The sequence below is a fragment of the Narcine bancroftii genome, chromosome 8 (assembly GCF_036971445.1).
Source record: "Narcine bancroftii isolate sNarBan1 chromosome 8, sNarBan1.hap1, whole genome shotgun sequence".
In the NCBI taxonomy this organism is placed as follows: domain Eukaryota; kingdom Metazoa; phylum Chordata; class Chondrichthyes; order Torpediniformes; family Narcinidae; genus Narcine; species Narcine bancroftii.
In genome coordinates, this window is record NC_091476.1 from 19,869,645 (window position 1) to 19,894,042 (window position 24,398).

Consider the following 24,398-nt stretch of genomic DNA (forward strand, 5'->3'; position numbering starts at 1 on the left):
CTGTTTGAGATGCACGGCATGAAAAGCATTTGTGTAGCAGAGGGAGCTTGTCCCCACTACCACCCTTCGGCTATGACAACCTTTGATCCACACATAATCAAATACCAATAATTTTAGTCATGTTTAAAGATATATGCTGTACCATATCTCTTGCTGCTTCTTCACCATTAAATTGCTGCTACACCAACTGTGTCATCACCTCTCAACATCCCATTGACACCAGTTTAAATGGAAGTACTTGAAGGACTACAGCAATTCACCACCATCTTCTTAACATGAATTATCGATGAGCAATAGCACTGATATATCCAGCAAATCACAGATGAAAAAAAAACAAGGGTCCAAATCATGAGCACTTGGGAATGCAACTGAAGGCAGATTTCCAGTTGCAAAAGCACCCATGAACTTTGCTTCCTGCCACTGAATTCAGTTAATTAGAGATAGAAGTTTGCAAGTCTGTTAGCATTTGTTGAAGTAGATTGATCACAAGAGGGTCACCATCTGTTTAAATATGAACACGGAACTCACTGGCACTTCCTTATGTCTCTAGGATCTATTTTGCCATTTTTTCTTGAATGTCATAGGGTTTTACAAGTTTGGTCAGCTTTATAAGCCTTGCCAGAAACTACGTGGTTAAGTCAAATCCACTACTTTGACCTCTCTGTTGCCTCCTTGAAAAATGTAATTGTTACTCAAACAGGACCTTCCCTTTTAATGATTCATGCAGACTTTTTTTCTGATTAATCTCCATCTTTCCATATAGAGATATACTTTGACCCTTGGTGCTGGTGTCAATAATTTGCCTGCCACTGAGGTTAAGCCAGTTGCCCAGTTAGTATTTAATTCAGCCCTACCTTCTTTCTTAAACAATTGTGCTACATCAGCAGTTCTCCAATCCTCCACCACCACTCCTATGGGAAGAAAGGATTAAAAATGTTTGTCAAGGCTCTACAATCTTCTTTCTTGCTTCTTTTAACAGTCTGGGATATACCTGAGGGCTTACCTCCTTTCAAGGATGCTAAAATGTTTAATAATTCTCTCTAACTATGATTATTTTAGCCAATATTTCATACTCATCCTCTAACTGCAACACTGGCATTGCCTGTTCTTTTATGAAAATGCCCCAAATGTTCACGAATATTCTTTATTTCCACAAATAGATTACCTTTTAAGGTTTCTAACAGGGCCTATTATTTCCTTACATTCCCTTTTACTCAATGCAATTATAAACCTTCAATTCATACTTCTATTACAAAGCAGTTATTTAAAAAGGGCATTATTCTTTATGAAAGGCAGTTCTATTGTGCCTTTGGCAATAAAATGTGTATGATTTATTTATGTTCCACAAGACCCTTAAAGACAGTAGTAATTGCCAGTGAGTTCTGTGTTTGTATTTCAACAGACAGTGACCTGCTGTGATCACTCTGCTACATAGAATGCCAATTACACCTACCAACTTCTCTCTCTAATTAGCTGCACTCCATGTGCTATATCTTTGCTCAGACACAAAAATACAGCTGAGTCGCTCCCAATTTAAAGGGAAAGGTCTTAATCTGATTTTTAATAAGTAGAAATGAACAAGAACAAAGCTTGCTAGCTGAGCGGAAATGTGTCCCATTGAGATATTAAAGTAAAGGTTCCATTATTATCATGTAATGCTACATTTCGAATGTCACATACATGAAATTCTTTAACTTTGTCTATCATAAGGAAGTCAGAGAGTCGCCACTTTGTCAAGCGCCCCTCACAGAAATGAGGTCCCAGTGAGGAATGAACTCACAACCCCTGGTTAACAAGTAGATTGCTCTAAACACTGAGCTATCTTCATCAGGATCAGGACCTGAAGATTTGATAACACTTTCATAGTGATTAATTTGTTCAACTAGCAAGTTGAAGTTTCTTCAGAGTCTGCTCAGCCTCCCTGTTATCAATGGCATGGAGTTGTAGCACTCCCGTCAACTGTTCATACAGGGAGTTTCAAGTAAATCCTTTCATGAAAATTATATTTACTCCAACTAGACTTTGAGAGACAGGGTAGAGTATTTGAAATGGAGCAAGGCACAGTTTAGTTTCTATTTTACCACACTTGCAACAGCATACCAAATTGTTAGAAAGCTTACTAACGTTTAAACAGATTCACAGCTAACATGAAAATTGAATCAGGTGCAAAAGACTAAATCACTCCAGAACCTGCCCAGATGGATTGCTGGATTGATTTGCAATGATCTGGAAATGGTGACTCTAGTGTTTCATTCAGAGCAAAAATCAATGTTCCTATGTAACAGCAAAAGAAACAGCAGTTCAAATCAAGTTTCTCCACCTTTGAATTCTCACCCTGCAAGTCAATTAAATCCATGTTAGACTGCTTCCCTGGATATTTGAGGCTGGATCCTCAGATGCATTTCCTTTTTTTCTTTACTAAATCCAGAATAGACATGATAGAAGTCAAGATCAAGACAGCCCAATTACAACTCTTTTCACTTAATTTGACTCTGATAGGAACCTGATGAAATGGTTATTTATAGATTACCTTTTAAGGTTGCTAACAGGGCCTATTATTTCCTTACATTCCCTTTTACTCAATGCAATTATAAACCTTCAAATGTAAAGAATTTACAAAGTAATTTTCTCATTGCAGAAACTATCACCAAAAGCTGAAGCCTTACAAGGCAAGTAAGTCCCTTCATTTTGAGGTTTGAAGGCATGGATATGCTTTTCGGTGAGCCACAAAAAATACTTTGGTCTGCAGTGATCTCAGTTTCCTCTTCCATATTCCTAAAATCTTCCCAACCTATTAACTCAACATTTGGCCTTGCTGGACGATTTCTGTTGGATTAACCTTGGCATTTTCAGAATACACAGGTCACTCTAAAACTCCCTGATTGTGTAATAAATCTGAAGGATTAATGGTTTGGCTGCTGTTTATAGCCCTATTTATAAGTGTTTCTTTTCATCTTACATTTGTAAAGTTTTTTGGTTTCAGTTTTCACAGGAAAACAAAATGAAATGCAGAATGACATTGCAAAATTTAATCTCTACAGAAAGATTCTTAGATTGTATAGGAATGTTGTTTATTCAGACATCTTAAAGGAATAGTCATGATCTATTTATTTTTGTACTCTGGATTGCTTTTCATTGTCAATTTTTTGTGAATATTTATTATTGATCTACCTTTTAAATTTATTAACTCTTTTTAATTTAAGGTATACTATTGCAGTTTTTTTTAAGCAAAACAGCTATTCAGCTGCACAAGGAAAAATGATGATGCCTATGTATATTGTTCAATGCATATGACAATAAATACATTATCATTCTCATTTTGTAAACTATCAGATGTTCTGAGTTTTGTTGTTTTGCAGATATGTTGCTTCCAGAACTAAAATTTCAGAGAGATTCCAGGATAATTGATGTAAGAAATGAGGAATGGTGATTTGATGTTAGATATTGTTTCTTGCAGGAACAGGACAGATAAGAAACTAATCACCAGTATTGTACATACAGCCTCTTTCCCCCCCTCACCCCCGCTTCCTTTACTGTGTATTTTCCCAAGTAGGCTGAGATGGAAACTGGTAGGAATTTTATGAATGTTTGTGGACTCTGGTCCAAAATTCCAATAGGTGCCCAATGCAACTTTGCTTTAGAGTACAGAATGCTCACCTTTTTAGTCAGTAAAATCTATTTGGATCAGTCTCTAACAATCACTGAAACAAATTTAAAAAGACAATTTGAACAGAAAAAGCTTCAGTAGTTAACAAGGTCAGGGCCTTACAGAAGCCACGTAGAGGCAATTGTTCATATAAAGCAGGGTTTCCTAAACTTTTTAGCTCATGGAACCCTTTTAGAGAGCATTGGCAATGGCAGAACCCCACTCTTCATTACGGTTTTCAGAAGTACAGTGCTCCCTCAAGTAATGATAATATAAGAGATAAATAAAATAATTTACCTTGTGCTCAAAGGTTAAAATGAGTGTCATTTGGGAATGAATCTTTTTACTTTAAAATTTAAATAATGTATGTGTAAATATACAAAGTGATGTGAAAAAGTGGAATCCTTTTTTATACTTACTTATATTTATTTATTCTCAAATAAATTGTTTAGTTTTTATTTGGCCCCCAATAATTCTCTATTACTAAGCAAATGTAATAGTCAATAATTTTCTGATTAATCTTTTGGATTTTTTGAGGTAAGTATGATAAAACAAGTGTGTCACTTTTGCAATACCTGGTACATAAAAAAGTATAGTAAGAAAGTAAATAAACTTACCATTCTTTTTTTTAATTTTTTTATTTTTCACACTATGAACCATATTAATCAAAATACACACAAACATTTCCCTCTTCAATATACATAGTGTCATTTTCTCCCCTTTTTCCCCCCTCCCTTCCCTCCCTCCTTCCCACCCCCCTCCAAACCCATTAAATGTTCAATATATACAACACAATAAACCCATTAAACAATTCATCACACAATGAAAATAAACAAGAAAATTGTGTCATCTATTCTTCAAGTTGAAATTATTTGTTGCCTCTAATTTATATTTAATGGAAGGAATGAAATTGTTTCTTGACATCAGAGATCTTCTTAATGTTGGGCTCAATATTAGATAGTTCAATCCTTATGCCAGGAGTGGCATCAAGTCAGTTTCTGTATTTTGTTTTCGCTGCTGCATAATACAGAAATCCAGTTTTGCACATGCAGATTTTGCCAATGACGGTATTCTTCATTCTTGCCGCAACTGAAAGTCAGATGTTACGTTGTTTAGCTTTTCATATTCTTGCGCTGATAAATCAGCGGGTTGGGCTGTGATAACAAAATAATTTTGTACCCATCTCTTGTTCTTACTAGAAACATTGGGAAAATTCTCATCAAGTGTAGAATGTAAAGTAGTTACCATATTTGGTAATCACCCCAAAAACTACCCCATGTCTTATATGTGAAGGTCTTATATGTGAGCCTGGTATCAGGGAGGGATTGATCCCCCATTGTCCGCCTGGAATTTCCACCAGGGTCCGCTATCAGGGAGGGATTGATCCCCCACTGTCCGCCTGGTATTTCCACCAGGGTCTGGTATCAAGGAGGGAGGGATCTCCCAGGGCCCAGGGCACCACTTGAAGGCCCCCCGAGCACCTCTGCTGCTACTCCTAATCCTAACCCTCACCCCACCGACTGCCGCCACTGCTGCCACTGCCCCAAGCCCTAACCCTCCCCACCCCTCCATTGAGTGCCCCTGTCGCTGCTGCTGTCCCGGGCATAGAAGGTACACTTACCTAGAAACAATGCCAAATAAAACATGACAGTCAGCAGTATCTGTACAACTGTACTCGCACATGACTCCAAGCACCACAAGTCTCAGCTAACAACAACCACTTTGAGCTAGCTCCCTCTCTATAATGTATGTGCCCCATCACACTCTTTCAGTACCACACATGCACAGACTGTCAAATACTCAAACAGGGCAGGCAAATCACACAGGCACAGGATAATGAACGATCAACTTTCTTTACTCTCCCTTCTGTGGTCAAACATGGCACAGGACAATCAGAGGCAGCCTGAGGCATATTCTACCATACCCCAAACCAAGATTATTAGAGGAAAGAATGTGGACTATCATAAAAATAAGAGGATAAGAAATAAAACCAAGAGTAGACCAGCTGGCCCTTTCAGCCTGTTCTGCCATTCATCAAGATCTTAGCTTGTGTGCAACCACTATTTCCCTCAACTTGTCCCATATCCCTTAAATCTTTTAATATCCACATACCAATAGATTTGTGTTTTGAATGAACAGTATGACTGAGCCCCAAAGCACTTCACAATAAGGTTCTAATCTAAAGAGTCATTTATCTCCTCCACTCACTCCTAGTTTCGCTCTGCATCAAGCTTACAAGCCCTCCAGGAATTGTGTAATTTTCAGCGAAATCTCTTCTAAATTGTTGAGAATACTGACAAAAAACACACAGGCAAATAAGAGCAGATGAAGACCATTAGACCCCTGAAACCTGCCTCACCTTAAAATATGATCATGGCTGATCTCCCCAAATCTTAACTTCAATGACTTTGACTCAGTTTTTTGTCATCTGCTCATATGGGTTGGTGTCAATTTCAAATTATTAACGCACCAGTGAAATAACTTTGGCTGTTTTACTAAACTAATTGTATCTTATAAATGCAAATTGTTTTTGTTGATCAATGTTACCCTTTGTGCTTGGCATATTTTGGGACTTTTCCCTATTCCCCTGCAGGGTTTATTTGATTTAAGATATAACACGCCTTTGATATAAAGGTTGCCTCAGGATATGGTGGATTAATTCCCAGTGAGCCAGCACACTTCCCTAACTTGATTTAAAAAATGTCTTAAGTCACTAAAACAAAGCGTTGTTCATAATTTTGCTGAACTCTCTCAAGGGAAATAGATTAGCCATTAAAACTGATATCCATCTTGGTCTGTGACAAGGAGTTATTTCAATACATCCAATGGAATGTCCATGTGGAATATGCAAATATGCCTCATAATTGTGTAGTTTTCCTTTCTCTTTTCCACTTTTTCCCCACATCTCAAATGAATTGGTAGGTTAATTGGCCAGAGTGAATTGCATCTAATGTGCAGGTGAATGGTAAATTCTGATTAGGGTTAATGCGAATACAGTGAGAATAAAATAATGTTAATAGATGCTTGATGGATGACATGACCCCAGTAGGCCAAGAGTCTGTTTATCACTCTATAACCCTCTAAGATAGAGACTTCACTATGTCTTTGAGAAGAAATTCTTACACATAGGTGGTTATAAAGATAATAAAAATTCTAATAATTATCATCCAAAACTCAAGGTTCTGAAATTATTCTTGTGAACTGAAATATGATCTCACAAATATGAAAGAAGTGGAACAGAAAACCTGAACTACCAAATTTGTTAACTTCTGTAGTAGGGAAAATGGTAGAATTCATAAAACAATGATAGACCAACAGAGTCAAAGTGGTTCTAATAAAAAGAAAATTACATTTGGAGTTCCTGAGGATATGAATTGAGGAATAGATAAGGGAGAATTAGTGAATGTAGTAAATTGGATTTCCGAAGGAATTTTGGTAAGTTCCCACACAGGAATTGACGTACATAGTGAAATTTCCTATGGAATAGAAGGAAACAAAGAAATAAATGATCAGCAGACTGTGCTTGATGGAGTGCCACAGTGATTAGTGTTTGAGCACTAGTTCATCATAATCTATATCATAATTTGGTTGAAGGGATGATGTGTGAAATTTCCAAATTTGTTGATACCAAATTAGGTGGGCTTGTGAGTAGGTTTGAAAATGTGAAGTGGCAACTAGTGGATATACAAGCTCAGTAAATGAGCAAGAATATGGCCGTTAGAAAATTATGAACAAAACAAAAAAGCAGAATATTTTTAAATGGTGAGAGATTGTGTAATGCTGTCCTTCAAATGGACTAAAGAGCACCAAATGATGTATTGGTCATCATTATGAGAGAATTTGAGTATAAAGCTTCCATATTAAAAATGCACATGGGCCTTGACAGATTGCATCTGGAGTATTGTATATAGTTGTGGTCTCTTTCTCCCCCAAAAAAGAAGGTACTTGGTAGAGAGATTGTAAATAAGATTCACCAGGCTAATTCTAGCAATTGTGAGTTTGCCAGATGAGGGGAGTTTGAGCAACCAGACATGTATTATCCAGAAGAATAAGATGAGTGTGATCCTCTAGTTGAAGAATCTATAACCAGGGATCACGTCTCAGAAAAAAAAGGTAGCCATTTATGTCTGACATGAGGAGCAGTTTCTTTATGTAGAGAATCACGAAGCTTTGAGGATCTCTGCACTGGAGGCTGTGTAAGTTAGTCATTGAGTTCATTCAAAACACAGAGCTATACATTTCTGGATATTAATAGAATCAGGGGATAAAGAAAAGTACAAGAAAATAATGTTGACATTGAAGATCAATCATGAATTTGATGAATAGCAGAGCTTGCCTGAAGAGTCAAGTGGTTTACTGCTGCTTCAATTTATTATGTTCTCTTATTGCAAGTAAACCATTGGAAACTTGCGATTGCTCCAACCTTAGTCTCTACATCTTGTATCTTTCAATCACTGGGGAAATGAGAAATTGTTCCTTTTCACAGCCTAAAACCTTTTCAAAAATTAACTCATTGTAAACTGTGGTATGTGAAAGAGTGTTGCAAACATTTATCAATTCTTGAGTGTTCAAGGGTGCAAGGATCAAGTTTCCTTTTATTGTCACATAATAATACCATATGGCAAACAAAGAGTCACCATGAGCATTGCCTGGCACCTGTAACAATAAGAGAAAGAGTAGCAAAGAGAGTCCCTTCAGTCTGTGGATTCACTTCCAGTGCCCCCGCAGCCTCTGCAGCACCAACCACTGACAACCCAAGCTCCAGATCTAATATGATCAGGAAGCCTTCAGCACCCAAGGGTCTTCGAGAGCCCTTCTTATCTTCAGCACCCTCTTGAATCCTGGTTTCAATACCTGGTTCCCATGAGCCAGTCACCAACAGCCCGCAGCCTGTGAGGGATCTTCGACTGCAACTTTCCAGCAGTCTGCAGTCTTTGTGAGTCCTTTGAATGCAGGTCACCAACAGCCCGCAGTCTGTGAGGGATCTTCGACTGCAACTTTCCAGCAGTCTGCAGTCTTTGTGAGTCCTTTGAATGCAGGTCACCAACAGCCTGCAGCCTGTGTGGCTTCTTCAGCCACTGAGCCCCTTGCTGGTCTGCTGCCATGGTCACCTTCCCTGTAGGGTCATCTCCCATGCTTCTTCTTTTCCCCATTTCTAGTGCCCTGCACCCGTCTGCTCAGTATTGGCGCTGGGGGGGGGGGGGCATTCACAGGCATTGCCCCCAAAAATGTGGTCTTGTGACCCCCCCATCCTCCCCCAACCATGCATCCATCCGTAGGCCAAGCCTTTAGCGCAAACATTTTTCAATAAAATATATTTTTAATATTAAATCTTACCTGTTCTCAAAATTAATTTAAATGAAATAAAAACAGAAATAGAAAAGGAAAAATACATATGCTCATGTCAGAAAGGAAATTACATTGTAATGCATGAAATGCACATGCACACGTGATGTCATAATGGAAGTTGTGTCAGGAATTCAAGCGGCATACCAGATTTAAAACTGAAGAAAATGTGCTTACTGTTCGTCCCTTGCAAATCGATTGTTAAAGAAATATACACAATGGAAAATGAGGGAAATGGATACAAGAAGATGGCTGGACGTTTCTGCTTTTTCAAGGCCTCCTACAGCTCCACCAGCACCCAGCATGGTCACCTCCATAAAGCCAGAGACTCTCATTCCTTCTGTGAGCAGCAGTCATGATGCTGAAGTAAATGGTAGCTGAGGAAGGCAACCCTTAACCATAGATGACCTCAGGACTAACCAGCCCAACCAAATCATCTTACACAAGCACTCTGCCAGCATTTTTAATGGTAGGAACTGTTCATTTGTCTCCGCTTGGTATCACAGCTGAGAGTGGCTTGAATACAGTGTCAAGGCTAACGCAGAATTTTGTTTTTGCTGTTGGCTGTCTAGCACCACTCGGAGGTCTCGGATACTGGATGCTTTGTGAGTGTGGGCTTTTGTAACAGGAAAAAATGCTGTGGAGAGAGATCGGGGATTTCATAAACATGAATCCTCAAAGAAACATATCTCTTACTACATGATGTGGACGGAGCAGGAGAGGCGTGTCAGTACTGGAAAGGATATTTCAACACCTGCCAATGCAGAACAATTATGAAAGAACAGGTATTATATTTCCTCTCTCATCAATGTTCTCAATTTTTTGGTGGAAAATTAATTGTCTTCACAAGGGAAGATAAAGGCTTTTGATAGCATGTCGGAGGGGAGAGAGGACTTTTCCTCTCCTTACTGGACTATATGGTTAAAAACAACCCTGAATTGGCTGAGGTTTGAAAATGATCCCTCACAATGCCACATACACCTGTCACGACATGCAAAATGAACTGGACTTGTAAGAACATTGTGCAGTGCGGTGACAGAGGCTATAGTGGAGGAAGTAGGCAACTCCTATTACACTTTGAAAGTAGATGGAACCCGTGACCCCACCAGATGTGAAAATATATCGATTGTCATTCGATTTGTAAATGAGTTATATGAGGTCACAGAGCATCTGCTAACCATGCCAACAGCTGGCAAAGGTGATGCACAAACATTAGTAGAAACCATTTTGGCAGAACTAAAGGAAGTTAGACTGGACACATCAAAGATTCTAAGCTAGGTATTTGATGGGGCTGCTCTGATGTCTGGGAAACATGGTGATGTCCAGAGCTACTGCAAGAGAAACTAGGTCATGGGATTCATTAAGTGCACTGTCTTAACCACTGTACTAGTGGTAGTACACACGTCAGTAGAGTTAGCTGTAGTGAACTTTTTTTTATGTATGTGATGCCCTCTACAAGTTCTTCAGGAAGCCCACAATTGCTGTGCATTATAAGGGTCTGAACCTTCTGGAACAGAGATGGACAGGATATCTTGCCACTGTGTCAATTATTCTAAACTCCTTTGATGATGTAACATCTCTTTTGACTAATGGGATTGACTCTTCCCTGGTCTATCGCTCAGATAAACAAATGGAGGCAGTGGGTCTGCTGCGTGAGATGACGTGGGCCAGTTTTTCATTGTGAAGTTGGAGCACACAGTTCTTGTCCTGTTTGACCCACCAAACAATCTTATACAGAAAGAGGACACTGACTTGAGAGGTTTAAATATCGTGGGTAGTGCAACAACTTGTGTATGGAGACTCTGTTGTGATGAGGAGTTGAATAAGGTGTGGGACATGGCCACGGCTGTCAGCGCATCAGTGAGACAGTGATCACCAAACAGAGACGCAAAGCAAACACGATTATGGGTGATTTTTTTTGTTATACAAACTGCAGGAAACAGATGATTACAAAAAAACAGAACTTCGGAGAATGTATGACAATGGCATTGATTCAGTGCTTGGAGAAATGGATCACAGATTCAACAAGCACAACTCACAGTTGGCTAGTCCACTTGTTACACTGAATCCAGAAAGTGATATGGACGTGTCACAAGCGCCTGTAATTGAGTCAGAGTTCGAAGTTGCTAAACAGTTTTTCAGCTCACAAAAACAATCATAGCCAATTGAGGTGGATCAGACCATACAGCACATCCTCTCAAAGTACCAGGTGCATCAGAGCGGAATGCCCAGTGTAATGACCGCTTTCAAACACGCTGTAACAATTGGCGCCTCCACAACAATGTGCGAGAATTAATTCTCCACTCTGAGAAACCTATTTTAGACCATAGATGCACAAGGCTCAACAAAAGTAAGGCCCAGTTGGTTCAGCTAGTGTTTGAGAGGGACCTAACCCAAAAATGCACAAATGAGTGGAAGGACACCACTCTTAGCAGATTCAGCACCAACATTCATCACCTGTAGCTCTTCTAAAGCTAAACCATGTGTTTAATTCATTTTACGATGCCAGCCTTGGCTTATATGATTATTACACAAAATGTTGAATGATTTTTGGGTCTGTCTGCATTTATTAAGAGTGGAGTACATAGTCTATTTCATATGATGTTGATGCACACAGTGCAGTGTATATGTGAAAAAAAGACTTTCCAGCATGTTTTTAAATTTTAACTGGGTTGGTGTGTTGGTTGTGGATGTCAAAGTCTTATGGTCAGCAGCTTGTGTGTGGTTAGATGCTGCCACAGTGGTGGTACTGGTAATGGTGTAAATAGATATGAATGTAACAATGTACAGTGAAGGAAATTTATGGATACAGAACTTTGAACAGTTTTGTTTTTGTATTTACTTTATTGCGTGTGAATAAAGTTTATGTTTAGTTGAGGTGCAACATTCATCTCATTTATAGCATTGAAAAGATAATAAATACATGTGAAGCCATGTTGCTTCTTTAATAGTTTATTCCCATGGATACTCAAAAATGTCTACACGTGTACTATGGAGAGCATTCTCTCTAGTTGCATCACTGTCTGGTATGGAGGTGTCAATGCACAAGACAGGGAAAAGTTCCAGAGAGTTGTTAACTCGGTCAACGATATCAGGGGCACCAGTCTTCAATCCATGGAGGACATCTACAAGATGTGGTGTCTTAAGAAAGGAGCCTCTAACCTCAAGGACCTTCACCACCCAGGTCATGCCCTCTTTACTCTGCTACCATCAGGAAAAAGGTACAGCAGCATTCAGCAGCACAGGGGCAGCTACTTCCTCTCTGCCGTCAGATTTCTGAATAGACAATGAACCACAGACACTATGTCACGTTACCCTATTTTTCTTGCACTATTTTTTATTTATTTTTGAAGTACAATTTGCACTGTAATGTTGTTGTAAAACAATGAATTTCATAACCTGATCGCGACAGTAAATTCTGATTTCTGTGTCAGACTACTGTTCATAGACTAAAGCTCTGCCTTTAGATCATAGTTCCAAGCAAACGTGCTGACAAATTTTGGGATCTAGGCCTCATTGTCGCCTTCTGTAACTGATTTTTGGCTTTCTGTCTAACAGATTGCAATCAATGAAGGGGTAGCAACATTTGTCCCACAATCATACACAACACTGGTGCTCCACAGGGATGTATACTCAGTACCTTAATAAACTCCCTCTACTGCCATGACAGTACAACCAAATACTGTTAAAAATCCATTTTCAAATTCACTGATCATACTACAGTCATAGGGCAGGAATCAAATAATTGCAAGATGGAAAACAGAATAAAGATTTGAACTATTGCAGCATGGTATCAAAATAACAACCTCTCACAAGATGAAGGAGATGATTACTGACTTCGGGAGGGGGGCAGAGAACATACCCCTGTCCACATCAATAAAGTATAAAATATAGATGGTTTCAAGTCTTCAAAAGTAAACATTTGCAATGACCTGACCTGGACCAGCCAGTTGGTATGATGGTCAAGAAAGCATCTCAATGCCACTACTTTCTTGGAAGACTTAAGTGTTTGGCATGACCCCCTGTCCTTCAAGAAATTATGTAGGTGCACCATCTAAACCATAGCAGCTGGATGCATCGCAGCCTTTTTTGGGAGCTGCTCTCTCAAGATCAGTAAAAGTCACAGAAAGGTGGAGAATGCAGCTCAGAACATCACACAAACCTTTCTCCTCTCCATGGATTCTATCTACATCCTTTTGCCTAGGAAAGACAACCAACATACTGAAAGGTCCATCACATCTTGGACACATACTCTTCTGCCTCCTCCCATCATGGGGAATGCTCAAAATTATGAAATCACACACCAACTGGCTTAAATGCAGTTTCTTCCCTGAAGCCATCAGGCTCTTGAATGAATCCACAACTGTGCTCTCATGCTGCACTTGCTTTTCACTTATAAACAAGGATGCAATTAAGGTTCTTACTGTATATTTTGCATTCAGAAAAGAGAATGATGTAGTTCAGATGAACAATTGTGAAATATTGCATAGGATAATAAACTAGGAAATATTAAGGTGTAATTGAGTCAATTACTCCCCCCCCCCCCCCCCCCATCGCCCCCATAACCCCAACCTGGTACATCTTTGCAAATCCAGAAATTACAAGACCTGGCTGAAATGTATCCCATCTTATTAATAAAATCTAGAGAAGTTGTTTAAATCTTCCCTGTTTACAGGTTCGGAGGACCATTAAGAAGGAAGAAAGTAAACCAAGTAATTACAGTGCTGTTAATTTATCTTTGAAGATGGGAAAATTACTGGAATCCATTCCAAGGATGTTCATTTGTTCTGTTAGAGGGGCTGTCAACATGGGTTTGTTAAAGAGAGTTTGTTCCTGACAAACAACTTAATTTTTAGAGAAGGCAACATGGAGAGGCATCTGATGTAATTTACATTAATTTTATCTGTAATTTATGATCCTATATTGAAGGCTAAAGAAAAAGTAAAATCTCATGGGAGATGGTAAATTGGATCCTAAATTAGTTCAGTGGTGGTTGATGAGTGTTGTCAAGAATGTAAAAACAGTGAAGTTCCATAGTGAATAGTGCTCAGTTCCTTCCTTTCTGCAATGTTATATGTGTAATTGACAATGAGCAAAAAAGCGTGAGACTGCAAGAGATATAGATGATTCAATACACAGAAATAAGAGGTGTGTCTAATTTCTGATATACAGCCAGAGAAATTCAGGTCAAACATTTGCCTCCAATTTTAATTAGCTAACAATAATTTCTGAGAGATTGAATCAAATGCATTGATAGGATCCATAGAAAATCTTCTTTGGTCACAGATGACCAGGTCTTTACAAATCCATCCGAGCACTCTGATCAGCTGAAAATTATCATTCCACCATTAAATAACATTTCCCAACCACATATTTCAGGCTAACAGTTCGGTAGAGAGAGGCTTCACTCTCTTACTTACTGCAGAATAATGTCCCGTTTTCCAATCTAAAGGAACAGTTCCTCGATCAAGAATATTTACAATGTTTTCACTTTTAAGATGTCCATGTGTGAACCTAGGAATTTGATACATTTTAATGGCATTTTACTATCAACATTGTCAATTTGCTAAGATTAAATCTTGTAAGTTTGGTACAGTACACAAATTTATTGTAAATATTGAGGCAAATTAATTATTTCACAAATGTATCATTTCTTTATTTAGATTTATAACATCACCATTATTAAATTTTAGGAGCTCAGATTCTTTCTTTGTATTCTCTATTGACTTATATAAACTTGTTCCTGTTCTGAGTTTCGTATACTTCACAAGTTTCTTTTGAAATTGCATTTGAATATCCCACAATCTGTTTTGTTATCCTTTGTGGTTCTTTGTATTCTCCCCTCTAGAGGACCTTGCATTCTTGATTTCTTTGATATTATATTTATTTTGTACCTTTAACTCTTTAATTGTTGCAGGCTGCATACTTTTTGACAATTTTTAGGGGTGTAAATGGTGTTCTCAAATGACATAGAAGATAAAACATTCTATTGAAATGATTCTGCTGCAAATGTTCATTCCTTAATTAAATATTGTGGCACTGGTAACTATACCCTTGAATTCATATCTGTTTCACTGTCTTTACTTCTCTCCCTTATTTCACAGTGGAAATTGTTGCTGGTCTAAGTGGGTAGTAGGAGAATTGCGGGAGTTGATCGGCATTGAAAGATAATAGGTTACAGTGAAATGCATAAGGAATTGATTTTAATGTGGTTACAGCAGTCCTGTTGATAGGCAAATAGGATCAGGCATTCTCCATTATGAAATATGTTAGCAGTATTGTCATTTTCTGAGTTTATTCACATATGTGATTACATCATCTCAATACGCGGTTTCCTTTTAAGACATTCCAACTAAAGTTGGATCCAAAAATTATGATGTATTTTTGTTACTCACCAGTAAACTAGGAGCAACTCCCACAATAGGCCACATTGCAGTTGTGCATTTAGGTGTCCCAATATTGTGCTCTTGAAGAGTTGTTAATGTTTTCTACACTGCAAACATCATTGTTGAATCTCAAAATATCCAACAATTATAATCACAGCACATGAATACTACAATCTCTGTACGTTTACAAGTGAAGCCACTTGATTGACATTGCAAATTGAAGCTCCTAAGGTAAAATTATAGAAAGAAATTAAATAAAATTGTTCAGACTTGATGATGCTGCAGACACACAATTCATGGGAAGAGCCTCATGCTCTAAAATCCTCCTTCTGGGTCTAACTCAATCCCCTACAGCCAGAGCAGGAATGGCACATCATACCACTACATTCCTGAAACATGCAGGCAGCAGTTTAAAAGGAAAATGAAATCTATTTTAAATTCAAGCATACAGCATGGTAACTAGCCATTTTGGCCCAAAAGTTTGTATTTCCCAATTTACACACTCCTTTCCCCCCCTCCCCCCCACCGCCCCCGCAACCCCAACCTGGTACATTTTGAATTGTGGGAGGAAACCAGTGCCTCCAGGGAAAACCCACGCAGACATGGGAGAACATACAAACTCCTTGCGAACAGTGCGGGATTCGAACACAAGTCTTGATCAACTGGCGCTGAAAAGGCACTGCACTAACTGATTCGCCAACCATCCCACCCCTATCTTATCAAATTTTAAATTTAAATTTATGATATTTTTGCAGATCCCCAATTGTACATTAGGGTACATTTGCCACAATTAAAATGGGTGAAATTCAATTTATAGACATATGAGACATCATGGAGCGATGCAGTTCTGAACATGCCTTTGTCTCGATTCATCCACACCAACCAAGATGCCCATCTATGCTAATATAATTTTCCTGAATTTAGCCTATTTTCCTCTTCCTATTCTTTTCCTATCCATGTTCCATCTAAATTCTGTATCGTACCTGTCTCTACCATAGTGGTTCTCAGCCTTTTTCTTTCCATTAACTTACCACTCTAAGTAATCCCTATGCCATAGGTGCTCTGTGATTTGTAAGGGATAGCTTAAGGTGGTATGTGGGTGGAAAGAAAATTTTGAAAACCACTGTTTTAATCATACCTAATTGATTCATTATGTGCATGGTTTCATAACGCCAAAGGAAATAGGCCAATGACAATTTTTCTCAAGCAAAATATTTCAGTAACAATTGCATCTCAAGCAGTGATTCTCACCCTTCCCTTTCCACTCACATACCACCTTAAGCAATCCCTTACTAATCACAGAGCACCGATGGCAGAGGGAATACTTAAAGTGGGATGTGAGTGGAAAGAAAAAGGTTGAGATCCACTGCTTTACCACCTCCTTAGGGATCATATTCTGGTTGGTTGTCAGTTGCTAGTGGTATTCCATAGGAGTCAGTAATGGGGTTACCTCTTGATATGTTGCATATCAGTGGTTTAGATTAAGGAATGAATGGCATTGTTACCAAGTTTACAGATGATACAAAGATAGGTGGAGGGGCAGATAGCTTTGAGGAAACAGGGAGGCTGTAGAAGGGTATAGACAGATTAGGAAAATGGGCAGGTAAGTGGGAAATGAAATACAATGTCAGAAAGTGTATGGTCATGCACTTTGATAGAAGAAATAAATGGGCAAGCTATTTTCTAAATGGAGAGAAAATTGAAAACACCCAGAAACGAACAGAGCAGGAAATCCTTGTGCAGGATAGCCTGAAGGTAAACTTGCAGGTTGAGTCGGTGGTGAAGAAGGCAAATACAAGGCTGGAATTAATTTCAAGAGGAATAGAATATAAGAGCAAGGATGTGATTTTGAGGCCTTATAAGGCACTGGTGAGACCTCACTTGGTGTATTGTGAGCAGTTTTGGACTCCTCATTTAAGAAAAGATATGCTGATGTTAGATAGGGTTCAGAGGAGGTTCACAAGGATGATTCTGGGAATGAAAGGGTTATCACATGTGGAATATTTTACAACTCTTGACCTGTACTCATGAAAATTAAGGAGAATGAGGGATAATTCTCATTGAAACGTTTTGAATGTTGAAAGGAATGGATAGAGTAGATGTATAAAGTTTGTTTTCCATGGTGGGAGAGTCTAGGACAAGAGGGCACAACTTCAGGATTGAAGAGTACTAACTTAGAACAGAGATGTGGAGAATTTGTTGTGAAGGCCAGATGTATTTAAGGCAAGATTGATAGGTTCTTGGTTAGCTAGGTTATGGGAAGAAGGCCAGGAGGTGGGGTTTAGTAGGAGAATGGATCAGCTCATGATTGAATGGTGAGGTAGACTCAATGGGCTGAATAGCCTATTTCTGCTTCTATGTCCTATGGTTTTATACAAATGGACAGCACGGTTAGCACAACTCTGTTACTGCGCTAGTGAACGGGGTTTGAATCCGGCCCCGTCGTTAAAGAATTTGTAAATTCTCCTTGTGTCTCCGAGGGTTTCCTCTGTGTGCTCCAGTTTCTCCCACCCTTCAAAATAAAAATGTACTGGGGTTGTTGGTCATTTGGGTGTAATTTGGGTGGCATGGGCTTGTGAGCCAAAAGAGTCTTTTGCCATGCTGAATGTCTAAGATAAAAATTTAATTTTAAAATTTAAAACAATTAAAAAACTCAAAATGCATTACCTCAGATTAGCCTGGAGTAAATTACATCTGTCATAGCTCTACTCAACTTTTCAGCTAATCTCTGTCCCACTGAATTAATTCACAATCAACTTCATTATTAACAACTCCACCAATTTTGTGTTGTCAATAAACTAAATTATCAGAGCATATACATCAAACAGATTACAAAATCCCAGCATTAATCCCTGCAGCACGCCACTGACTAATAAACTTCCAGTTAGAAAACGAATAACCCTCTATCACCATTCTCTGCCAAATCCAGTTTGCCAAAATTCCTTGGATCCTATGTGCCCTAAATTTCTCCACTGATCTAGCACATGGGACCTTGTCAAAATCCTTGCTAAAATTCATGTATGCTGCACCTACTATCTTGTCATCACTAATTTTCTTCATAACTTCCTCTAAAAGCTAAATCAGATTTGTGAATTTTAAATTTAAATTTTTAATTTTAAAAAAAATTACATTTAGATATAGCACGCTAATAGGCCATTTCAGCCCACGAGTCCATGCCACCCAATTTATACCCAATTAATCTCAACCCCCAGTACATTTTGAATGGTGGGAGGAAACCGGAGCCACTGGGGAAACCCACACAGACACGGGGAGAACATTCAAACTCCTTACAGACAGATTCTAACCCTGTCCCAATCGCTGGTGCTAACCGCTATGCCAACTGTGCTGCGACAGAATGAAAGCAGCACTTCCCCTGTACGTAACCATACTTGCTCCCCCTTATCAGCCTTTTCCTTTCCAAGTGATTATAAATCCCATCCCTAAGAAGTTTTTCAAATGCTCTCCCTATTACTATCATATGGTTAACCAGTTTATAGTTTCCTGGCTTATCCCTCTTGAATATAGGAACATTAGCTACCTTCCTGTCTTCTGGCCCCTCATTAATGGCTAAGAGTGATGCAAAACTCTGTCAGAGCCCCAGAAATCACCTTTCTTGCTTCCCATAATTTGCTGGGATAGATCTCATCAGGTCCTAAGGACTTGTCTGTTGACATCAAGTATTCATTCAGGACACCACACATTTCTGGCTCCTCACAAAGACTTCCCCTTTGGTTCCTGAGGAGCCGTACTCTTTTCCTACTTGCCCTCTAAGATAGTTATTAAAGGTTTTGGAATTCTTTTTCATTCTGTTTGTCAGGGCCACTTAATGACACCACCCTCCCCCCATCCCACCCCATGCCCTTGTAACGTTTCTTAAGATCACCCTTTATTTTTACCATCACATTACACCTTCATCTAGATTTTTCTTCAATAGGAACTGTATATGCTATTAAATACGTTTAACATAGAAAAGTCACCATTGATGATATAACTTGAAGGCAAGCTAACTGATCCTCTATTTAATTCTATCTGATTCAGATGGTCAATCAGACTTGAGTTTTAGTAAGCGTTGTTGTCCAATAATAATTCTGTGCTTTTTCATCCTTCAGGAGCTTTCCTATCTCTATTGCGTATCAACAGTTATAATCAAGGCCATAGTTATTACAATAATCTTTTTCGCATTCTGTTCTGCAAGCAGTACCAGTTACTGTTGGTTGTCCCCTCAAGGAAATGTTTCCATCTCTTGTCATTTTCATAGCAAACTCACCTGTAGTTAGTCTAGAACAGGGGCAGGCAACCTTTACCATGCATGGGCCAGATAGTGTGTCAGTGCAGGCTGCACTGATGCTACCATAAATAAATAAATAATTAGTCCGTTAAATAAATAAATAAATGGAATTTATTCCATGATGCATTTCAGGTCAGAGAAGGCATCTTCAAATCTGGAAATGCACCAAAAATTATGAGTTAGCTATTAAAATGACATGATTTAAAAAAATATAAAAGTCAAAAAGGAAAAAAATTAATCACAGTGAAAACAAACAATGCCAAAACAGACAGGCAATGAAAGAGGAGGTGAATGTCACAGTGGAGAGGGGGAATGTCACAAAGAGAGGGTGAGCCTCACACAGAGAGGAGGGGCTCATGCAAAGAGAGGGGTGTATCACAGAGAGAGGATGAGTCACACACACACACAGAAGAAGTGACAGAGAAAGAGAGGAATTTATGCACAGATGGGGGAGTGGGGGGAGTCACGCGCAGAGGGTGTGTGATAGTACAGATCTATCACCAATGTACATAGTGTATATAGTTACTGTATCTAGACTGTGCTTACAGCGATTGGCTGAGAGCTAAGCCACGCCTATGGTCTGGGCCTTAAAGGGTTGTGTCCCTAGCCAGGTCGGATCATTCCGGACTGGTCGGCCACCTTTGAAGAGCTCCTGTCTTTTGCTAATAAAAGCCTTGGTTTGGATCAACAAGTCTTTGATTCTTTCGATGAGCTCTACAGGGTGGGAGGCGGTTTCACACACAGGGGAGGGGGAGTCTCATGCAGAGGGCAGAAGGGTCTCTGGAGCAGAGGGTGGGGGGTCTCCAATGCACAGAGAGTGGGGAGGCCGCACATCGAAGGTGGGATCCACACACACAGGGGAGGAGCCTCATACTGAGAGGGGCAGCCGCGCACTGAGCTGGATAAATTTGGTCCATGGGCCGGATCTGGCCTGCGGGCTGTTGGTTGCCCACCCCTGGTCTAGAATTTCTGCCCAGACATTCTTCCACAGAGTTGTTCCAGGCACTTTAAACTTTTGTGTGCTCCAACTTTCAAATTGTCTCCCTTGAAAAGTTTCAAAGGTACAAAATTCTGAAATTCCAGAGCAATACTTTCAGATCAGGGGTGTCAGCTATTGGATCATTATAAGAGCTGCAGCTCCTTTTGTCACACCATTGCAGAGTGATTTTAAACAGGTTAGGATGAATATTATTATCAAAAGAAACAGAGTCCCACTGCCCATTGTGTAATGGAGCTGTCACATCATCCAAGTCAAGAACAAGGCCAACTAAAGGGGCCCTAACAATTCTTGCCCAATCGTTCTGACCTTGTCAGCTTCTGTAAGGGTTGTAAACATTTTACTTTGGCAGTTTCTAGCAGTCTGCAAAAGATTGTTGATATTCCTTTGAGTGTTAATCTTAAGTTACAGCCTTACAGTCAAGGTTAAAGGCTGTGTTTTCAACCATCTTAGAGAAACAATTTTAGCTTTGAATTTGCTTTTGCACTGTTAGAACCAAGAACTTAGAGCCAGTCTAGATCATTTCTTTGACCGTATAATTTTGAAAGTATTAACAAATTAATAGTTTATTGTCTGTTTATTAATGTTTTAACTATAGTTTACTGTTCAAGAGTATGAATAAACAGTGAAAAACTCAATGCTACTTTGGAATGGACTTTTCATTTGTAGCAAGTCAAAAATAACCGCTTATGTTCTCAAGCAATGATAAAGGGAAATGTTTGCAACAATAAGTCAAAGAAATCTGGATTATTTACTCTTTAGTCAACAAAATGGACTATTTTTAGTCAAAGAAAATTTGAACTTGTTGACTCATTAATCAATAAAATTGACTATTTTAATCAAAAGAAATTTTGGATTATTGACTCATTAGTCAATAGAAGATGGATCTTCAAGCAAGATTATTCGAGTCAAAGTAGACAGGATCAATTGGGCTCTGTTTAGAGCAGCTTAATAAGGAGATACAAACAAACAAGAAATCAAAACCATTGTAGAAGTGGTAACTCTTCTGTGTTTATTACAGATTAGAACACGGTTTGGGGAATTGGATCCACTTGTCCCATAAGGACTGTTTTGGTTTTGGAGAGATTGTTGTACATGTTTGATATCTGAGTGTGAAGAACGACTCAATGGAGGAAACAGCAGCTATGGCTGCTAGGGAGCTGTGTGTCAAGAAGATGAAGAAGGCGGGATTTATAGACAAATTAGATACAAAGAGAAACAAGGTGGCTGTTCAAGCAAGACTGAAGGACAAAGTAAGTAAGGGTTCAGCTGCTAGGGATATAGATCCCAGAGAATTACTGCAACAAACATTAATAGAAACTAAGATCAATCGTGAGGTAGTGGCTAAAGCTTTACCACAGATGGTGAAAATGGAGACATTGTCAGAGATTGTACAAAGCCTAATAAGGCCTAATGATAATGTGTCAAATATTTCCAGCAGGAGGAGCTCCAAGCAGCCTCCAGAGTGTCAAGAACTGAATCTATGGGTAGAAGGATTCAAGCAGACACAGAGGGTCTTAAAATGAAAACAGATGTGCTTCAGTTTGAATTGGACTTAGAATAACGGGAGGAGCAGATAAGGCTGACATGGGTGCGACAAGGACAAAACAAAAGAAGCAACTGGAACTGGATTTTTAAAAATTGTTGCTAATGAGGCCAGGTCACAGACACTTGAAAGTTCAGTGGTATCTAGTGCTCAAAGTAAAGCATTGAAAATATCAAATTTTGATAAATTTGAATATTTTATCAAATTTGAATAAATTTAAATACCAAAGATGAGCCAGTACTTGAACTACAATATGGCCTGATCTTGGAATATACAGTTCTAGGAACAAAGCAGAACCAGTGCTAGAACAACAAGAATCAATCTATCAAGAACTAAGCAGTTTAGGACTCGGTGCTGAGCCAGTGCTATAGCCGCAATACATACTTGGTCTTGAACCAGGCAAAAGGGCTGAGCCAAAGCCGCGGATCTGAGATGTACAAGATCCCGAATTAAGCAGGTTGATCCAAGGAGCCAGAGATCAAACCTGAATGGTGGCCATATTGGACAGAGATGGGAGCCAAATACCATCTCTTTTAGGGTCATACCAGGCACTCCCAGCAAGTATTATAAATCCAGGTGGACAAAGTACCGTATAACTAGGTATGACAAGACAAGATGAATTGGCTACATTGTTAATTCAGTTACACTCTGCCCAAGTGAAAGATTCCAGTTTTTGATGGCAACCCACTTCAATTTCAAGCATTTATGAAAAGCTTTGAATGTGGTATTGAAATTAAAAGTCAAAGCTCGGAGGATTGTTTATATTATTTGCATCAGTTCATGAGTGGACAACCACAAGAACTTGTAAAGAGTTGTCAGCATATGGCTCCAAATCAAGGATTCAAAATGGCTAAATAGTTGTTAGAAAAGCATTTTGATGACAAGTATAAAATTTGTAGAGCTTATATAAAGAAGCCTCTTTCATGGTCGTTAATAAGACCAGAGGATATGAATGGTTTACAAATTTACGCCCTCTTTCTAAGAGGATGTTGCAATGTCATGATGGAGATTGGCCATCTTTGAGAGTTTGACGCACCTCAGAAAATGGTAGACATTGTAAATAAATTACCGAAAGGAATTATGGAGAAGACAAGTTGTTGAATTTCAAAGATACCAAGTGACAGCTACTTTTAAGGATTTGGTGGAATTTATTGAAGGACATTACAGATCCAGTGTATGAAATTAAGAATATTCAAACAGTGAGTAAAGAATATGAGAAGTCCAAATTGTATCCTCAACAAAAATTAATGAAAAGAATATTTGCCCAGTGATGTAACTAGGTAAAGTAGCGCATATGGCAAGCAATGAAATTGTGCCCTACCCCCACCCTGTTAAAAAATCACACATAAAGTTGTCAGTTGGGCAGTTTTCATGTACAATTGGGTTAGTTTTGAAAATTGGCCGCATGTGTATTGGGCACTTACTGAAAGGTAACAAATTCCCATTCCCTAAATCAGCACCTCACAGCTGGGTTCATTGTAACAGAGTTAGAAGTGGGATGGGCAAAAGGCTTTTAAAGCGGAGAACCAGTCTCTCTCGCTCTCTCCCTCCCTCTCCCCTCGTCTGTTTAAAGCCTCTGCACCTACCATGCGATTAGTCTCATTTGCTTTGTTCGAGACACCAGTGTGTTGAATATAGAGTAATACAGAGCTTGGCACTGGAGCGTGCTGACTGGAGAACTTTTAACATTGCTGTTAACTGCCGTCGCACCGGCGGTGACTGAATGCTGCCCAAGGTCGTGCCAAACCGGCCTGACTGCGGAGCCAAGAAGGGCACCCTATACCTGAACTTTCTTTCTCATTCCAGAATAACTCTGCCTGGCTTCAATGGGGAGCAGAACATGCACATGGGGGGTTGGAGTGAACTCTTGATTGCTCACTGCTGCAATTCCCGGCTTGCTTCAATGAAAATTCTGACTCTCCGTTTGTTTTGCAAGAGTCAGCTGGAAGCCACAGATTACACAATGGGTCTCTCAGCGAAGATAAAACTTGGGCAAGTCAGCCGCGGATTTCTTTCCCCACTTCACGCACATAATCTCTCCCCTTGCACTTTGTGGGATTCAAACATAAATGTTGCTGCAACTTCAGGGCAGAATAAAGTCTTACCTGGAATTGTTCAGAGGTTTGCCAGCACCCCCTCTGAGGTCTGGTGCACCTAATGGTAGCACTGGTCTTGGGTGCAGTGCTGCT

General features: G+C 39.3%; 1 long non-coding RNA gene across 1 annotated transcript in view; it reads left to right on the forward strand.

Moving 5' to 3' along the window:
• Positions 1–9,104: 9,104 nt before the first annotated feature.
• The window catches only part of LOC138740438 (uncharacterized), a 35,485-nt gene continuing 20,191 nt past the window's right edge, over positions 9,105–24,398 (forward strand). Inside the window, exons 1-2 of the long non-coding RNA XR_011342909.1 lie at positions 9,105–9,461; positions 9,565–9,777. This is a non-coding gene — a long non-coding RNA (uncharacterized lncRNA). The remainder of the gene's footprint in view (positions 9,462–9,564; positions 9,778–24,398) is intronic.